General features: G+C 40.2%; 1 protein-coding gene across 1 annotated transcript in view; it reads left to right on the top strand.

The window, feature by feature from the left end:
- Positions 1-2,557: 2,557 nt before the first annotated feature.
- The window catches only part of LOC124156065 (neuroligin 4-like), a 440,414-nt gene continuing 423,237 nt past the window's right edge, over positions 2,558-19,734 (top strand). The window contains exon 1 of the mRNA XM_046530372.1: positions 2,558-4,259. The gene's annotated coding sequence lies outside the window, so the exon portion shown is untranslated. The remainder of the gene's footprint in view (positions 4,260-19,734) is intronic.

The raw sequence follows: 19,734 nt of genomic DNA, 5'->3' as shown, positions 1-19,734 counted from the left end.
AGGCTTCAGAAACAGATGATATTCCAATAGAGATTATAAAAAAAGTAGGAGAGAAGACTTTAACTCAATTGTGCCAAACCATCTGCGATATGTACTCAACTGGAGACATACCTAGTGGCTTCGAGAAGAATATCATTGTACCTTTGCCCAAAAATATAAGAGCAGAGAAGTATGAAGATAGTGGAACCATAAGCCTGACGACACATGCATCAAAGATACTGATGAGAATCATAACCGACGAGTTGAACGAAGAGCAGAAGAATTCCTGGATGAGGGCCAATTCGGATTTAGGAAAAGGAAGGGCACAAGAGAAGCAATTTTGGAACTTAAGCTACTCATAGAGAAGAGGTAGGAGAAGAAAAAACCGACTTTCAAAGCATTTTTCGAATTGGGGAAGGCCTTTGATAACGCGGAAATTAAATCGATGCAAGGTTTCTGAAAGAAATTGAAGTGTTTTACAATGATCGTAGAATTGCGCACAGTTTATACTTAACAAAGCTGCTGTGGTAAAATGAGGACCTAACTATGCTGTAGCAAGAATTTGAAGAGGACTCAAGGGCGTGCACTTTCCCTGGTTATTTTTGATGTTTGCTTCGAAAAAGCCGTCAATGAAGACTTTGGGTGCCCAGTAGGAAAGAATTAGTATACTACGATTTCTGACGACATAGCGGTCATAGCCAAGAGAAAGAGTGTTGTTAAGAAGACTTCGACAAATAGTGAAAGGATAACGGCCAATTATCAGCTGAAAATCAGCACAACTTACAAGTATAGAAGTGAGGTAAAGACTCTCAGACGCTACATATCGAGTCTATTTCTCTTAAGCAAAGAGGTTTGGACGTTGAGAGGAGTAGAGATGTCAAGAGTGGAAGTATTCGAAATGTGGTGCAAACGAAGAATGATAAATATGATTCACTGAGAAAGCAATGAAGATGTGCTAAGGAGATGACGTGAAAAAAGAAATTTCTGAAAAACTTATGGAGGACTCGGGACTAGTTAGTTGGCCATATTATGAGGTATGATGGCCGGATGAAAACTATCGAAAGGGCACGTGGAAGGGAAGAAGGGCAAGGGACGGCTCCGAATGAGTTATTTTGGATAGATTGTAAAGAATGTAAAAGAGATAAAATACGTCATTATGCAAATGCTAGTGGAAAAGAGAACGGAATGGAGATCTGCGTCAAACCATTTTAAGGATTGTTAACCGATGACGTTTCTATCCAATGTATAACATCTTTTATTTAACGCCATTTAAAAAAAATGATTCCAATTGAATGTATGCATTTCTCCAAATTACACTCATGATAATGGAGAAAAATTTGTTTGACAAAGTTTTGGTTGGCATTACATCACGTGCAATGAAATTGAAACTCCATGGATTAGATTAGATTCTTTAAGGCTCATTTGAGACACGAATTGTCTTGATGTTCGGTGGTGAGTTGATTTCACTTTAGTGCGCAATCATTTTTAAGAGCAAACCTGTTAGTCATCTTTTTATAGATGTCCTTATTTTGCCACCGAGGTTAGAGAATTACATGCATTTTGGTGTGAGTCAGTAATCGTATCGTTTCGTCCGTGCGTATTCGAGGCAAGACAAGTGCGAAGAGCGGGGTAAGAATAGCAAAATGATACTTACCCCCGAAGAACTTAGTGGATCTCGACTCTCAAACGTTCCAAACATCCTTGTGATTTGATTCTCGCCATGCAGTGCGTATGCCCGGCGCAGGACCTATCAAATGACCTCGAATGTGGCCAGCGAGCAATCAGCTCGCCTTTACGGATGTGACACGCGGCTGCGGATAGCGGAAAAGCATTTTATTCCTGGAAAACTGTCGAGCAGGCATAAAAATGGAGCAAATTTCTTTCCTAAAGACCTGTGAAATTGAGCTCTACCCCTTAAAATAGACATTTTTTTCCTTAAATCGGGAAAACTGAATGTTATTGCATTTATGCTCTTTGAGCGACCTATAAGTGTTAAAAAATCGAGCTGAAATATTTTGTACATCCATTTTGCACACCATAGCATATTTGAAAGAGGCAAGTATAAAAAAAAACAGATAAAAAACATAACTAACACTCTAATATGCCCTCCATTTAACCGTAACTCACAATTAAACCTGAAGGGCTGTATAATGGTACGCTACCCCTTTATTTGACGTTATTTCCTCAAATCTGAAAAACTTAATGTTATTGCCTATGCTCTTTGAGCGATTCCTAAATGTTAAACAAGCTGGATGAAATTTTTAGGATATCCTATCTGCATCCCAAATCATATTTAACGAGTTAGAAATCAAGGATCAGAGAAAAAAATGAGCAAAATCATGGTGTGCCCTCCATTTAACCATACCCGGGGTCGAGTTCGCGCCCGTGGGAGAGGTGTAAGAGGTCCGAGCGGAGGGAAGGGGGTGCCGTTGAGGCGCAGGGGCAAGAGAAGGAGGGGTGCGGCGGCTGCGTATGGCTGGCAGCCGCGCCGCCGTCGGGAGAGCGGTCGGTCCCTTCCACCCCAAGCGTCGGCGCGAGGGGAAGCCGAGACTTGCGACCGCCAGTCGCGGAAGTTCCGTCGCTGGGGTCGGTCGGGTCGCATAGGGGAACGGAGCGTCTCCGTCTAGTTCGCCCGATTCGCTCGACCTCCTCCTCGAAGAATTGCCTTTTCCCTCCCACGTTCTTCTTCTTCCGTGTTCGCGGGGCTCCGATGGGGGCCGTACCATCTTCGCGGATCGTCTCGGGCGGCGAAAGTTGGTTTGGGTGATGGAGAGGCGAAAGAACAATATATCGTCGGAGGAAGAGGAACTCTCCGGAACTACTATAGCGGATTGGGGAGGAATCGGTTTTGTTCTCTCTCCTTGAACATTTTAACTCCGCGCTTTTGAAAGAGTGCTGTTGAGTGGACCCCCCCCCCCCACAACCTATTATAAAACTCGTGCGAAACAATTCGGCACATTTTTTTGTGGGAATGTTGTTTCAGCAACTGTTCGTGTTTTTCTAAGATTTTTTTTCGTCGTTATTTCTTCGAGAAAAAAACGCATTTGTTCTCTGTTTTTTTCTATCTCTTCCCAAGACACTCTCATTAAAAAAAGAAAAACAATTCCTCTTTTTTCAAAACTCTATCGGCGGCCCGACAATTACAAAAAAAAATACGCCCCTTGATCGTAATTTATTTTTCCGTGGAAGTCCTGTGAAGTGAGTGAAATTTATCGAACTTGAACAATATTATTCACCCGTTTCGTGTTTTTATTTCTTAGTTCATTTTCCATTTCCCTAAGAGTTCGTCATCGGCGTTCCTGAGAGACAGGTGTTCCACGTCCTATCTCCTTCCTCCCATTTTGATCCTTTGGGAAAACATATACTTGCCACTGCTGTTCACGAGGTGAATATTGTTCTCCGCTCCTTTGGGGAAGGATGACTTTCTCCATCTGCCGCTCCACTGGGATCCCAGCATTGAAGTTGTGAGGCGGGCTGGGAAGGAAAGAGTTGGCTCGTCGTTGTGTTGTGCTCTCAGGAGACTTGGGATACTCCTTCTCCTTTGTTCTGTGAACTATCCGTATTTCACTGTCTCTTTCGCACTGTTAAGTATCACAGTTTAAAATATCCGTTACCACATCAGTAAAACGATAAACTACCTACAAGTGAAAAATTCCTACCAAAATATATAGCTATTAAGAGGTCAGTGAAACTCGTAAAGTGTTAGAAAATTAAGGAACTGGCAAGGAGGTGAAAAGACCTCTCACTGAGTGTGTGAATTTCAGACGTGAAAACCTGTCATGCTTCAGGAAGACTGAGAGCTATTAAAACATATAATACCCACTTGTCCGAGCTATTTATGCCTAGACGGGTGAAAACTCGTAAAGTTTCCTTAAAACTTTGAGTTGCTGGAAAAGTGAACGCCTCCACAACTGGGCTATTATTTCTTAGAACGGTAAGAGCTCGTCAAGTCGTCGGCTTTTACTGGTGAAAGGTACTCTGCGGAGAAAAGTTTTCAAAGTTATCGGGCGGGGAAGAGTCGGACGGCAGCGTTTCGCCCAGTCGGCGGTCGAGGGGCGCATCGCCCGCCTGCCAAGTGCTTCTGGAGGTTGTCTCTCTTGTTCTCCGGATTGTGCGAGTTCGTCGGTTTCTCCCAGTGCTCCCGCCCGTCAGAAAACGCGTGTGAAGTTCCGAAGGCCATGAATTCGCAAGTTTAATGACGTTCTGAGGGGAAAGTTGACGAAGAGTCGGAGATATCTCTGGAAGTCTATCGCTTGTAGGAGCCATCCGCTTCTTGAAAGGTAAGGCTGTGTTCAATTTATTTTAAGACGACTGATTAAGATCGCATTCATTCACTTGGCTTTCTGGGAAAAGTCTTATTGGCACCTTTCAATCATAACTCCTTTTTTGGTGACTCATGTAGCAGTGGGTAGGCATGCGAGCATTTTAATTTGAATAATTGGTTTATTAACAGAAATTTATCTTAAATAATTATTTTGAAATAATAATTTAGGGATTTTACATTGGATAACAATTGAATACTCCGTGAAAACTTTCCCGGGTACTCGCCATGTTAGTGAAAAATCTTTTTGGCCACACAAAAATTAATGCGAACAATTTTTTTTCGCATCAATTTTTTTTTTCGCATCAATTTTTGTGTTGCCTCAACATTTCGTGACATATGCTGGTAACTTTTTCAAGGGAATCTTTACATTAAAGCGAAAATCAAGCAAGATTACTTCGAAAAAGCGAACAGCATCGGTCGGGAAACGTTGGGGCCACCCGAAAATTGACTCGGCGACATAGCCCAAACGTTATTTTCACAAACAGAACAGTAGAATACTTTAATTGGGAACTAATGGAGCCATATTGAATAAGTTGAGTGTATTATTAAACTATATTGAGTACAAAATCAGTGAGTACTGACTTGATTGGATGATATTGCCGTTATGTATCACCTCTTTTCTCTATCATGTACGTTTGAGGTCCATCATTTTCTTTTTCGAGGTAGTCGCCGAAATAGCCGGAATTGAAATTCATGAAAATTTTATGTACCATCCGTTCATTCCATTTCGAACTCCATCGCGAAAGGGAAATTTGACGAAGTTAATACGTTTTTTTTTCATATGCGTCCCATTTTGTAGCTCGGGGGAGTAGGGATTTTGGGAAATTGAACAAATCCTTCCGAAGCTTTCAAGTCGGCTCGAGGAGTTTTGGAAACAATCGTGTGAATCCTCATTCCTTATTGATACATTTATTTTCAAGCTCGTAAGTTCCTCTTCTTGGGAAAAGGCGGAGCATTTTCTTAGAATGAAAGCCAAGAATATTTGATCTCGAAAGACTGTACCTGTCTTATGCCCAATTTTTCCAAATATAATCTGGTTATTTCAAATCATGGATCAGGATGAGGTATCTCTGAATTCGTTTGTTGCTAAATCCTTGTATGTGAGAAAATATTTGAGACGTAGGAAATGCTAATATACAGTATTTCCGTAATTTATATGAGTTGGAAGTTGGTCTTCAATCTCTGCTCAAGCAAGCGAGTGAGGAAAAATTCAATATTAACGTTAATTTAAATGTGAGAAGGATGCTATAATTTTCAAGGAATTTTTTGATTTGGAAGAAATTTAGGATAATTAGTGAAACAAAAATTCAAGCATAACATTCAAGAGATAATGGAGAGACTGTGAAAATTTCGTCCTCGTCGTAAAATGGAATGGCCCATGCAGTAATGAAGTAACGGACCTGAGGTTATTTAACCGAAAACCAGTTTCCTGTGAGCTCTTTGAAATTGGAAGCCGGTTTTTAAGGCGGTGATTTAAAAAATTGGCGAAGGAGATAATGAGCATTGGTGATAATTATGCTCCCTTACGTTGCGAAGGTGTGGTGATAAGCTGTTGCGGTGTCTCTCAGTTGCTAGGGTCCGGCGCGGAACCCCAGCAGCCGGAGCAATAAGTAGGTATTTACTGCTCATTTTTCCTAAATCCGGATCGTACCTTGATCTGAAAAGTTCAATCTTTTGTGTAGCAATTAACCATGATTGAATGGTGAACCTTGAAATATCAACCTATGAAATTAGCCTCAGCGAAATTAGTGATTCGAATTACCATTCATTTGTTGGCTATCGACTGGAAAAATCTCAAAACCTTTATCACAAAATGAATTTCGGCTAGTCGCGGGACTTTAGGTTTTAAAAAAATCAGCATTGACGGATTGGGTAATTATTTAGGGTCACTATTCATGTCTTGTGAGATCTAAGCAATAGTGAAGCGCGTTTTAAGTCCTGCTTTTTTGGTATACCAAGTCCGGAATTCAGTAGTTTTCGATTTTCATCCATTGTCCAAGTATCTATTATAGTGGTATTAAAATTTCTTCCTTAAACTAAAAAACTTCTTGATTGGTGATATATTTACAGGAACATAAATCTCTGCATATCCATTTTCTTAAAGGTACGTAAACGAAATGTCTTGTGACTCATGAACAAAGAAGGCATTCATAATTTTTTTACGATTAAATTTCGTATTCTTTGCTGGGATACCCCCTTTAAATGTATTGGCTAGCTTTTCAGTCTTTAGCAAAACTCAGGAAACGAGGAATAAGTTGAGCCAGGTAATGCAATCATTTGAGTGGTAGGTACCTAACCGTGAAATGTCTTATGGGCCTTAAACAAAAGAAAATAAAATTCGTTCAGAAGTTTACTTTTTTCGATAAGAATTCACGGCCGCGTCCGGAATTCGGGCGATGCCAATTTCCGTCCATCGGTCAGCTATCGATTTGCGGCGAAAGCCCGAAAGTTTGGCAGGGAAACGAGCCTTTTATGGCTCTCTTTCCTCGCCCTCCGCTGGACGAGGGAGCGGCGGCGGGTTCCTGGCTGGGCAACGCGGGCGGAGAGCCGAGTTCAAACGGCCGTGGTGGATTCGAGCATTGTTTACGCGTTTGCCGTCGGACAAAAGGCCGTCAGAGACCATTAAATTCGCCGTGGACCTCACATCCTCGGCTCAATTGGTCGGGAACCGCGACGGGGTCTCGCGGAAAAGTTTGTGCGCGTGTGGTTCTTCTTTTCCTTTCATCCTTTCCGTTCTGGGGACACGCATATGTATTGTGTACATACATGCATTTGGGCAGGAGATTGGTCGGTCATATTGTTTGAGATCATAGGGGGCTTTGCCAAACGAACCGAAACCGAAGACAGGGGAAAAAAATGCAGGCGATGTTGTTTGGTTTGTCGTCCTACAGAAGCACCCTTTGACAATAATTGTGGAATCGTATTTAATTTCGTTCTGTGGTCTTTATCTTCCAGCATTATGCTACGGGAAAATTTGTATGTGGCACTAATTTTTTCGTTGCAACACACGGGAAAAAATGCAGGCGATGTTTGGTTTGTCGTCCTCTAGAAGCCCCCTTTGAAAATTGTGGAATGGTACTTTACTTCGTTCTGTGGTCTTTATCTTCCAGCATTATATTACGGGAACATTTTTATGCGGCGTTAATTTTTTCGTTGCAGCACACGGGCAAAAATGCAGGCGATGCCGTTTTGTTGCATTAGTCCTCTATAAGCCCCCTCTGACAATTATTGTGGCATCGTATTTTATTTCATTCTGCAGTTTTTCCTATGCTATTTATTTAGCATGGTGGTACGGGAAAATTTTTCTGTGGCGTGAATTTTCTCCATGAAAATGTTTGGTTTTACGGGTTTATTTTTTTCCTTATTCCACGATATATTTATAGCTGACTCTCATAATTAATTTTTGTCCAGCCACTTGCGTTTACAGGTTAATAATTATCTTCCCCGGCGCGGCGATGCGTGTGTGCCAAATTACCTATCTCGTAAAATGTTGTCTTGTTCAGAAACCCACGCATGCATTTATGTAGCTAATAATAATATTTAGCTACGGTCACTGATTCCATATTATCTAATTTATTCTTTAAAGTATTGTTGCTTTAATAGTCCTCCTCTTTATTAGAAAATGTTATTAATTATATACGAACAGAATATATGATGATCTTGGATCAAAGTATATTCATTCGTAAATAAATTAATATTATTTATGTCACTATCATTTAGCATTATACTCGTTTAACACGGCATGTATAGCAAAAAAATCCAACAAGTATTGTGTACCCGATACCTCCAATGCTATAGAGACCTGTTTCCAGCAAAATTGAAAAAGAGTTCTTGCCTTTTTTGTGGCGTATTGGAAGCAAGTGCTCCGAATCACTCCTCAAGTTTTGAATGTCACGTATAGTTAATAATTCCTGGTATGCGAGCAATCGACTATTCGAATGTGCGATTTACAGTCTTTGGCTTTGATGTTCGTTTAACCGTGCATAACTCGTTCAGTCGGTGTAAACGTGTATAACCCAAAGGCGAAATTCCAGTATTTTTCTATCGTAATACTTTCATTGATGTCCAAGAGCTGCTTTCAAGTGTAGGGAGGAGAATTTTGGACCGCTACCATGGAAATGAAAGAGGGTGATGTGAAGGTGAAGTGTTTGTTGAGATGTTTCAATTGCAGGCCAATGTGTGATAGGGCCATTTTTCCCCGAGGAAGAAAAAGATTCTCATTTTTATTCGCTCGAAAATTTCTCTTCCCTATTTGCTCGCTTCAGTTAGGCCTGAAAATATTTGTAGTGCAAGACCTCAGTAAGTGTAGCTCCTGTGTATCGTTGAGTAAACACTTAGGTAATTCAACAAGTTCTGCTAATTATTTGACGTGCTAATATATTTTGGTCGATAATGGGTTTTTCGAAGCTGCTTATATGCTCATAAATCGTAAGGAGAATTAATAGTATTTGTTTGCTGGGTTTATTGTTTCTGGGAAATTACGAATAAAAAAATGCATAACTTAGAGGAGACGGATGGCTTGGAATAGAATTTAGTGGAGGGATTTACAACTATTCGCAATGTAGAGGAATTTGCGCCATCGAGGAAGAGAAAGAAAGCTTCTAGAGCAGAAACGATGTAGGCCTTAATTTTTTCATAAAAAGGCACCGAGGGGAAAATTGTTTCACGTCCTATCACGTCCACGGAGTGTTGCACAAATACCACGTTAGAAGAACTACCACGCACCATTCAACCAGGGATTGGGGTTCCTATAAAAATCTCCTGCACGAAAGGAATAGTAACTCGAAATGGGAAGCCAGTAACTTGACAACCCCTACACAAGGGGGAGTTGTGACCTCCAAATACGGACAATGATTGGTACAAGGTGTGTGCCGGCTTCCATGTGAGCATATCAAAACTGGTCAATTTCTTTTCGCGCAATTATCTTCTCTAGATCCAAGCATTTTTTATTTTATTTATTTATTTAAGCTGATCACATACAGTATTCCTGCCAGTTTACAGTGAAACAGTAACATGATAATAATGGATATAAGTGAGAAGTTTAAAATATAAACAAAAACACAGGGCGTGTAAGCACAGTGATGTTTTGCAATAAGCACAATGAGCGAAGGTGTTCTGAAAATAAATTTTCAAAAATTTTAAAATAAAGTCGATTTTTTCTCTATTTTGGATTTTATTCGTATCAGTTTTCTCGTGCATGCTTACAAAGCCAGATAAAATTTTGTTGGGACGCTGCTCAACGCATGTTTTTCAGCGTACACCTCGCTCAAAATAATATATCACCCGGTTTCAAACCTCAAAATTTCGTTGTAATATCGGCATGGAGAGAGGTAATATGAGCCGTTAAGATGGGGGAAGCTCACCGTGAATTTAAAATTTATCGAAAACGTATCATGTGACACGGGGATGTGCTCTCAAACATGAGTTGTTTTTGCAAAATTTTGATGATGCTTTCCATTTCAGGCCAATCTTGGGAAAATTTAATCGAAGCCTTCTAGTTTTTTTCTCATTTCCGACTGAGTACGGCGTCTGCGTTGCCTCACATTCTTTATTGAGTGAAATCCATTTATAGATTTTTTAATTTGCGGCAGTGAGGCAGGACCTAGTAGGGCTTTTAGGCAATTAATGGACTTAACGTTCTAATTAAAATAACGAACTATGATGAATGGTGCAATGTGACTCCATGAAGGTTGAGATAATACGGTTAGGATCGCCATCGTTGATGGGAATATGCATGTTAAGAGCCGTATTCCCTTTAAAAATGAGAATTTTGCCTCAATCTCTTTTTTTAGCTGTTATTTGGCTATAATTCCTCTTTTTGTTTTTTATTTTGTGAGTATATATTTTTCGTAATAATTATTTCTTCATTTATTGGGTGTGGTTTTTATTTTATCATTCTTTCGACTCCTAGGCATCTAAAGAAGTAAATGAGTGATGTATGGGAAATACCGATAGTTATGAATGTAATCAAAAGATTATTGTAGTTCTTTTCTTCTCCCGACGGCAATAACGTCTATTTTATCCCTTTTTGTAGAATATGCCAACTTATTTATCGTTGCTATTTAACGATAACTAAAATTAAGCGTCATAATTACTATCGACGGGGAATTATATTTACAATTTTTATTTATGCAGGAGTGATGAGCGTTCATCGTCGATGTATCAAAACGAAAATTTAAGTACAGTCGCAAGCGTAGTTCAGCTGTGGTATGCACAAGACAGCTTAAGATATCGGTAACGTAGGCATTAGCATGCATCGCAGCAAATTAGGAAACGTTGCACTCAAAGTTAATCGTCGGTTGTTGTTAATAGAACGCGAAAGCTAGCTATCGACGTTATTATCGGAGGGCGCACGTCATTTCTGTTTTATTATTATCATTTATTCAGTTTTCACTGAGTTTTTTGATGTAAATGGTACGGATTCTAACCAAAGTAACTTCAACTGTTCTGTTGAGTTGAGAAATTTTCTCGTGATGAAGCATTCTGAAAATATTATGGCATTTTGCAGTTTGATATATATATTATGTATAGCTTAGTTTGGATTAAAATTGAGTATAATAAAACTATTTCGTATTTTTTTGGGGATGATACAGGGAGCAGAGATAACAATAGGCGCTACAAAAACCTGTTCCATACATTTCTTTTGATTGCCAACTTTTGGTATTTGTTTATTTTTCAGAGTATTATCTTTTCGATGTTATTGTGAGAATGGCGCAGTAATGCCAACTATGTAATGAGTTCTATTTTTCTTTATTTTATTTTTGCCATTATATTGTCATTATTTTAATCCCGTATATAATCCGGATATAACGTAATTATGAGCATGAACCGTGGATAGTCATTGAGAGAAGCAGTATCTAACAACTGTGTTTACATCATCCCACGACGTTAGTTCCCGTTTCCCACGGCATATCGTCCGTAGCGCTCGTCCCGCACAGCCTGTTCATCCAGAATAATCGAGGGAGATGTCGCTCCCTTGCCTCTTCCTTTATACCTTTCCTATTCCGCCGCTCTCTCTCTCTCCGTCTACCTCGCTTTACTTCACTTTTGGACGGCGAGGGGACGCAGCCTGTCCCATCTCATAAACGCGATTCGGCTAGTGAGCTGGACTCATCCCTTCCGCCGCAGTCGCATGCCGGCATCGGGACGGTGGGTGAAGCGGACGGGCCTCGACGCTAATTGTCCCTGGGGCGTCGCCGAACGGTACGAGTCGAGAGACGAAAAGTAACATTAATTCATGCGTGGACAAAAGCCAATCTGCATCAGCGTCCCGACCTGCGTAACGCTGCCAGGGAGTATGGCAAGGCATGCTAGGGAACAAAAGCCATTTAAGGTTGCCGGAATGAGCGTGATGGAATTGGAAATGAAGTCGTGGTGAAGCGTCTCTCTTTGCTCTCGTCACATTCGTGAATGTTGTTGATGAAGATGGCCACAGCCTCGAGTATGCTGGTAATACAGACGGTCGAATGATTCAACGTGACTTCTAAGATTGTTGCTGCCATGATCTTTGCTTTGTAAATTCAATCCTAGAGGGTGGGACTATTTTCTCTATAGCTTAGGGCTGATATCACGTTATTCGGAAAATTCAGGGCTTAGAACTTTCTAGTATTTGAGGATTTTTGGAGAGCTCTATGGGGTATGAGTGCTATGGAGTTGTATGATAAAAAAATGAACGAACCGTTTTATCTCTCATTCATGTAATTATTTGTATGCGGGGTCAATATTAAAGAATGGTGCGGTTTCAGTAATTCATAGTAAGATAGTATGACAGAGATATTTCATAGGTTGCCCTATCCCTGCTTGAGTGCTTTGAGAGTGCTTCAAGTGCAGTACTTCGTTTGTCGGATAGGACGTCAAGCCATGGTCCCCTTGGCACCTCCTTTTAAGAGTACGCTAATGTCAACGCCAGGTTTCTCTCTTGTCGGGTTAATAAGGATGTATATATTAAAATTAATTAAATTTGAAAATAAAAATCCGAAAAAAATGAACTGTGGGTAACTGTTTTAATTCCATCATGTTTAAAACCACACAATTTTTAAAAATTTTAACCCTGTATTTTACATTTACAAATTCTTCACAGTATGCAGTGGTTAAAAGTGAATTATCTCACTAGTAACTTCATTTAATTCGCGGTCTTGCAAGGGAGACATTGGAATGAACAAATAAAAAGGAAAGGAAAAAGGAATTGTTATATGATTCGTGCTCTGGAAGTATGGGCCTCTACCTTCCTTCCTCGCCATCCAAGGTTCCATGACGCGCTTGGGCCGGGAGATGGGCGCTTAGGTTAATAAAATTTTTTGATGTGGTTTGAATGTTAATTTCGAAAAAATTGACGGAGTTTATGCGTTAATTTGATAAAAAAGTTACTGATAATATTTTTCGTGGTAATTAATTAGAGTCCACGTTTTATTACATCTCTCTACATTAAAACAGATGTTTCAATCAAATAATTACGTGAATCTAGACTTTGGCTAACGCTAACTGAAATTATTTCAATTCCCTAAAATTTTGCAATATTAAGAACTTCGTGAAATGGAGACCGGAAAGAATTTTTAATAGCTCCAAAAGAAACTCTTGAAAATTACATTTTACGGTCACACCTTCACGATGCGTGGTCATGTTATTTCCAAGGAATGTTTCGGCGTGATTTACCGCATTAGGAAAATTCATTTGCGAGAGGACGGCTTTGGTTTGTTCCCTGATGTTTCCTCCGCACAAGTTCATTGGAAATTCTGTTTTTCCATTTTTTTAGCGCTCACGTTAGCACAGCGCGGAGTTTTACTTTGAGATCCGTGACCAAATTTTCGTAGAGTGACCTTGATTTTCACCTTTGATTCTTAGTTTTCGTGCTAATTGAAGTTGTATTTATTTTGGGTTGTATGATAGAATAGTTTAATGCTGGACAAATTTGTTTCTGTAGCTAAGAAATGCCACCTTTATAGACAGAACCTCGGGCTGGTGAAACATACTTGTTAAAACTTACTGGTAGATAGGCTGGTAGGTAGACAATAGCCATATATTGAATTTTAGTGATTCAATATCTGCTGCCAAGGCATCTCCTTAGGGAAAATTGTACTGCACCTTGGGTGTCCACCTGTCTCCTTGTTGTTAAAGTAGCCTTAAATTTATAGAAATTCGATATCGGTCCGAGCAGATTTTTTTATTTGAGTTCCATTGAATTCAAGTTTGTTTTCTGTTCCGAAGGTTATTTAATCCGTAAAGTGATAGGAAACGAAATCATTCGGAACGTCTATCATTTTTTCTCACTGTAGTCAATCATGTATACCCCTTTCTCGATAGCCATCCAGCGGAAAAGTCCACTCTTTGCTTCGTTTATTCGGACACTCGGACATGAGATCCGATTTCCGCGTGAAGATGTCGTGTTTGGGGACGAGAGAGAAGGGGGAAATTGACGGCAAAGTTGCCATTTTGCTCGAAAAGAGGAAAAGAGGGGACATTCTTGGCTCCAGAGGTTTCTCTCTCATTGTCCCCGAGAAACTTGCTCAAATTAATGCATCCGTCTGTGTAAAAGTGGCGTGTTTCAGCCTGCAGGGTCGTTTTGGCATTTGGCGTTGCATTCACTAAAACAAAAGAGGGAGGTGTTGGTAGGTTGGCTGAAGGTTGAGTTTTAATGCGGGATGGGGACCCTTTAACTTCTTAATCCGTTTTCCCGCCTCTGAAAGGAGGAAGCAGCCTAGCTCCCTTCTCTCAATCTGCATTCTCATCCCAAAGAATTTCTACGGAGGCATAAGGAGAGAGGGTGAGGGTCTCTCTCGTCGCGCTTAAAGCTTTCTTGGGAGAACAGTTTTGAGGCGGAATGAGTCTTGTAGCTGTGCAATAAAAAGGGACCAACGGGAATGGAGTTTGAAATTGCGGTCCGTTTCCTTCCACCCTCCGCAGGGTTGCTGAGACAGTGGGGAGGAAAGGGTCCTCCGTGCCCTCGAGGAAAAAAAAGACAATCGAGGGAGATGGTCCGTTGTGTGCGAATGCTGTGCGCTGACAGTGGAAGGTCGAATGTCATTTCTCTGGGCGGGTAAGGGTAAGGGTTGTTGGTACTCTTGCATTTAGGTCATTTCATCCTGCGCATTTTTTTTAAATCAAGAAATGAGTCGTCTACCTTTTTCATTTTATCTCAACACCTTCATTGCCTGCGTGATTCAAATAAAACTCTAACAAAGCTGAGAAAACTTAAAGGAGAGAGAGATAATTTCATGCGTTGATGCCCAAAAGAAAATTATGCGGGAACGTTTTTAAAAGACTTTGGGGCGACGAGGACTTAAGAAGTGGGCGTAAACATAAATTTAGACATTATTCAGCTTCGCGGAATGGCGGCGCTATTCAGGATCCTTTTTCCGTGCCGTTGGGCGCGTTAGGCCAGTTGTGAGGAGCATTAGGTTGGTGAGTGGGGAATGGATTGAGGTCAACGGAGGCATTGCTTGGCAAGAGTGACCTGTGGATAGAAGTGCTAAATTACAGCATCTTTTTGCTCCAGCGTTATTGCAGAAATTTCATAATATTTTCTGCCTTTCGGAAAATAAAAGCAACCAATATCTTAGCATGTGTTCATATACATGATGAATATACTTGGCAGCCGTTCTTGTTTCCTTTTTCAGTATGATATCAATCAAGATATTGTAACTGCTTTTAATTAATTGCACTCTTTTTCTGCTTGCAAACGTGAAGAGAGCGATCTAGAAAGGGAATAAGAGTTATTCTGATTAAGACTTTGTCTTTAGACTTTAGAATTTGTCTCTCTAGGGCAGGTATTGAGTGTTGTCTAGTAAAGCGCTATGTTTACGAAGATTTTCACGTAGTAGGTCAATGGAATACACATTTACTCTTTCCGTCAGGGAATCGTCTGGACACTCCAGTGACCTAGCTTCGACTCCTCATGTTTCAGGACGTGTTTCGACTCCGGAATTGACTTTGTGTCCGAAAGTGTCTGTGGCCGGCCGTGGGAGGGGACGGATGTAAGATTGGGTTTTTGAACGTCGTTGCCGCGACCGAAAGTGGGCCCCAGGTTACGGGTGGTATATGGGTGGGATTGTTCAAGAAATTTGCCATCAAGAAATCAAACTCTATGAAGGAATATAAAATTTTTATGGACATAGATTCGAGAACGGTCAGTTAAAAAAAATTTCCTTCGAACGATGAAAGATCATGTAACTCACATCGTTTTATGGTGCATTTAACGAAGGAACATGGGTTTGCAGTCTCACACAAATATACAATGGTAGCTATAAAAATCAAACGTAGGTATATGCCGTAAAATTTTTACGCGAATAGGACATCTGATATCCCGCTAACTCGGTAAAACACGAGATCCTCTATTCTACACTTAGAAATTTAAAATAAATACAATCACAGTACTTATATTGAATTGTTTTGGCATTCATATTAACAGGTTTCATCCTAAGATTTGTATAAGTAAGTAATTGATTGTTGGAACATTCTTTGTAGAGTATTTTATACGTTAGGAATGAAGTCAAGAATAGTTAAGCTAAATTCGATGTATTCTTAATCGCCGAAGAATAATAAGAAGTAGATCTGTGACAGTGAGGAGAAGGAACAATTAGGTCTTCGGAAGGCGAAAAGTGTGCCAGTCCTGGTTTAAGGGGAGGAAATTCTTTAATTTGATGCATTCACCTACTATTACGCCTTTTAATTTACTGTAATAATAAAAGTTGATAATTGCTTATACTAGGTATAATTCAAAAGAATATTGTCCCCACTCGAGAAACCCTTAACCTCTCGCCGTGTCGTGTCAAGTTTCATACTTTTATTTTTTTCACTGTCCGTCCAAGTTGTGGTTTTTTAAATTCTTTTTGTCGAAGTTTAACGCTTTAGATGGCACAAACGTGCTTTGAAGATCGCGTTCCCTTATTGGTGATTAATACCTTTTGTATAAAGGTTTAACATGCCTGTAGCGACACTATCATTACAGTTGCAGGTGCATGCGTTCACGTAGTCGTAAATAAAACACTAATAATGTGAATACATTGCTTATAACACCACTTCTTCATCTATCTAGGTGTCCCAAGTACCAAGTTCTTTTCGGTTTAATTTTTGCTCCAGCCTCCGATCGTGAAAAGAGCAGTCCAATACGCGGGTTTTTTATGCATCACCTGGAAAGTTTCTGGTTACCCGTCTCCTTCTGGCCAATGCAAAATGAGCTTCGTAAAAACAAAGCACTGAAGAAAATCGGTAGCTCTGTTTTATTTTCTTGTAAAAAATATTTTGAGCAGATAAATATGTTTTGAAATCACGCTATTTGTGCCTTCTAATGTGAAACTCTCCTTTTGTTGTTATTATCGCGAGATCGCGTAGCAAAGCCTATAGAAAACATATTGGGAATGTTTGAATCGGTTTTACAAGACAGTGGATTACTTCCTTCATCTGAAAACTGGATTCGATGGCTTAAAAGAAAAAAAAAACATCGCGTGATTAGGTGGCGGCCTTGGTGGCGGCGGGGAAAACTCCTCGCCTGCCAAATAAGAGGTCGAGGGCTCGAGTCCCGCCTGGATAAGTTGCCACAACCTTGAATATGGATATTCGTGCATGTGTAATTGTTAAATTTGTAAAACACCCCGATGTAGATTGCCAAATGTGCTGTTTTCGGTGGCATTGGAATAAATAAAATAAATAAATAAAAACAATCTATTCTCGTTGCTTAATCAAAGCTTGATACCTTTATGAATTCAAGCCAAGTGCGAAGTTTTCGGGTGGTTGAAGCTAGCAAACATTATAAAATAACCTTCCGTTATGTTTCCATACTGTAGCATTCTTTCCACCTTTATCTCGGCACACTCACTTTAAACTGTGACGTGACCGAGTGCACCGGCTCCATGAGAGAGAAAAGAGCGGGGTTTGGGAAGACGCGGGTGCCGGAGGAGCTCCAGGCGTATATACTCGTATTTATGGAAATTTATTCATCTTTTTTTATCTTTAACCTCTCTCTCTTCTACACTTTTTCTTCCCCTACCTTCACAGCCGCACCCACATCCCCGGGGTCGCTGAATAAACGGCGGAAAAGAGTATATGGGATAGGTTGGGGAGGAGTCAGGCATCGAAGAAGACCCTTATTCAAAGCTTATTTTTTTCTTTTTTTGTGAACTTCATCGAGAGCGCATTTAAATGGCGAGGAGTGGTGGGGGTAGATTGTCAAGGACTAGGGGGTGCGCACGGGAATAGTCGAAAAGGGACCCAGCCGATTGACCCGAAATTAAAAATATCTCCTCGGCAGTTCGCTGTCACGTGGTACCGCAGGGGACTACGCTGGACAAAGGGCTTGTGGCGGCGTCGCAGAGTTTATAAAAGAATGAAGAGACGTGGGCTCTTCTTTTATGATGGAGTCGTAATTCGATTAGTCTTTTTTTTTGCGTTTTTAAGTATTTTTTAACTTTACCATCCTTCCTCGCTTTACTGACGAACGGCGCGCGTTCGCTTACTATTTTTAAACAAGCGATTTTCGAACTCCCTCGCGGTTGAGGCAAACGTCCTGTCCTAGTCTTCTGTTTTATTAATTTTTTCATTGCTACTCCGGTCGTTTGATTCTCCGATTCCCTCGTCGGTTATTCTCCGGTTGTTTTTTCCTAAGCGAGCTAAAATCGTTATTTTTTCATACCTTGGCCACCGGTAGGATAGGCGATGGAAAAAGGAGTATGAAAAATGATTGTCATTTGTGCTGACCGTATTTTTTTTGCACCTCCGCTAACCTTTCGGATTTGGCAGAGATATACGGGAAAGGCAATAACACACCGTTCGATCAATTCCTGCTCTTGCCTTTGGGCCGAGCATCAGCAAAAAAAGCTCTCGAGTTCCTTGCCAAGCTTGTGTAGAGAAATTAGAGAGGAAACAGGAATATCGTCAGTGGGTCTCTCATAAGGGCCAGAAAGTATTGTGCGGTTGTTATGTTATGCTGTTGGTGATTTAATCTTTGCATGGCAAAGTAGGAGGGGAGAGCGCCTTGTGGAATACAAAATGGATTGTATTCTCAGAAGACGCCAGGAGTCACTCTACGGGCGCCATAAAGAGAATTTTGCCTTTCTGAGAAGAAGAAAGTTGAACAAACTCCATTGCTTCCTCCTCGTATGGTGAAGAATATTCTGTTCTTTTTTAAAAATCTGTTTTATATCAAAGCATTTCGAATTTTCATCTTCAACGGAGATGATATTTTTCATAAGCACATTTACTGCGAAATGTTGTTCTACCTTCATTTTATCGCTTGTATCTACGAATGTCCAGGTTATTACGGTCACCGTGGTATAGTCGTTAAAAACATACTTTCCTCGGCTCCATACTACCTTGAGTTTTGAGAAAGTATTTTATTCCACTATTATTGGTGTTATTAAATAAACTTATGCTTCTGTATCATCCTTTAAGGCTAAAAGTGGAATTCGGTAATCTTATACTTACTAGATGCATTGTATAGAGAGACACATGGCTTAGTATGCTAATATCGCGTCCTTTTCCAATAATCTTTATGTGAACCACCTAGTTTTTCTGATGCATAAAATAGGATGTTATAACGAAGTTAACCATTAAGATTTTGAAATATATATCGGAGGAAGTATTAGTGACCTACTTTGGTTGAGATTTTATTTTAATTAATGTACGTGCCTATATTTCTCCATTTTTTAGAGATCCAGAGGATCAATATGAAACTATTTTTTTAAACATAAAAAGCAATTTCGACAATAATTATTATATTAATTTGCGAATCTAAAATTGAATCTGATACACTATGGTACAACTGTATTTAATGCTGTCTATCTTTCAGAATGGGCTTGGACATACTTGGAGTTTCATAATTTGAAAACCTTGGCGTAGGATGTTTAGCGTTGAATTGCATAATGATTTCTTCTTTGAATCTACTCGGTCGAAACTATACCATTACATTTTGGGTCGTATAGAGAGGTTTCAGGTATATAACATGGATTTACCTAAAATATCAAGGTACAAGTAATGTCCTGATCACAATTTCTTCGGTAAAAATTTTCCTCAAGTGGTTGCCTGCAATCCTATCGGCGCAGGGCCTGCTTTGAATCTAGGAGTCACTTGCTTGTTCTTTTCAGGTCATATGGTGTTCGCAGCCGGAGAAAGGTTAAGGTCGGGTTTAGCAATCAAGGTATGCTAAAAATTAGAGATAGTCATCTTATTGAGCACCCTGTTGGCGTAGAGCTAAGAATCCCCTACAAGCTTCCTTCTTTAAAATTTCGGTCGTCGTAACTAACGCAGGGCGACAACAATGGCAAATTGTTTCGCGGAGACTTGCCGGGATGAAAGCGACCGGAGTTGAGCTTCAATTTCTTCTTATCTCAGCGATAGGGGTCGTTTAAGGGGCGTCCATGAGTCTTGGCGCTAAAAGGGAGGAGTTTCAAGCGAAGGAGCTAGATACTTTTTTGAGCTCGGTAGCTTTCAACAAAGAGTCT

The sequence above is a fragment of the Ischnura elegans genome, chromosome 3, assembly GCF_921293095.1.
Source record: "Ischnura elegans chromosome 3, ioIscEleg1.1, whole genome shotgun sequence".
NCBI lineage: Eukaryota > Metazoa > Arthropoda > Insecta > Odonata > Coenagrionidae > Ischnura > Ischnura elegans.
The sequence above is the reverse complement of the archived record's forward strand: the minus strand, read 5'-3'. Positions and strand labels throughout refer to the sequence as shown.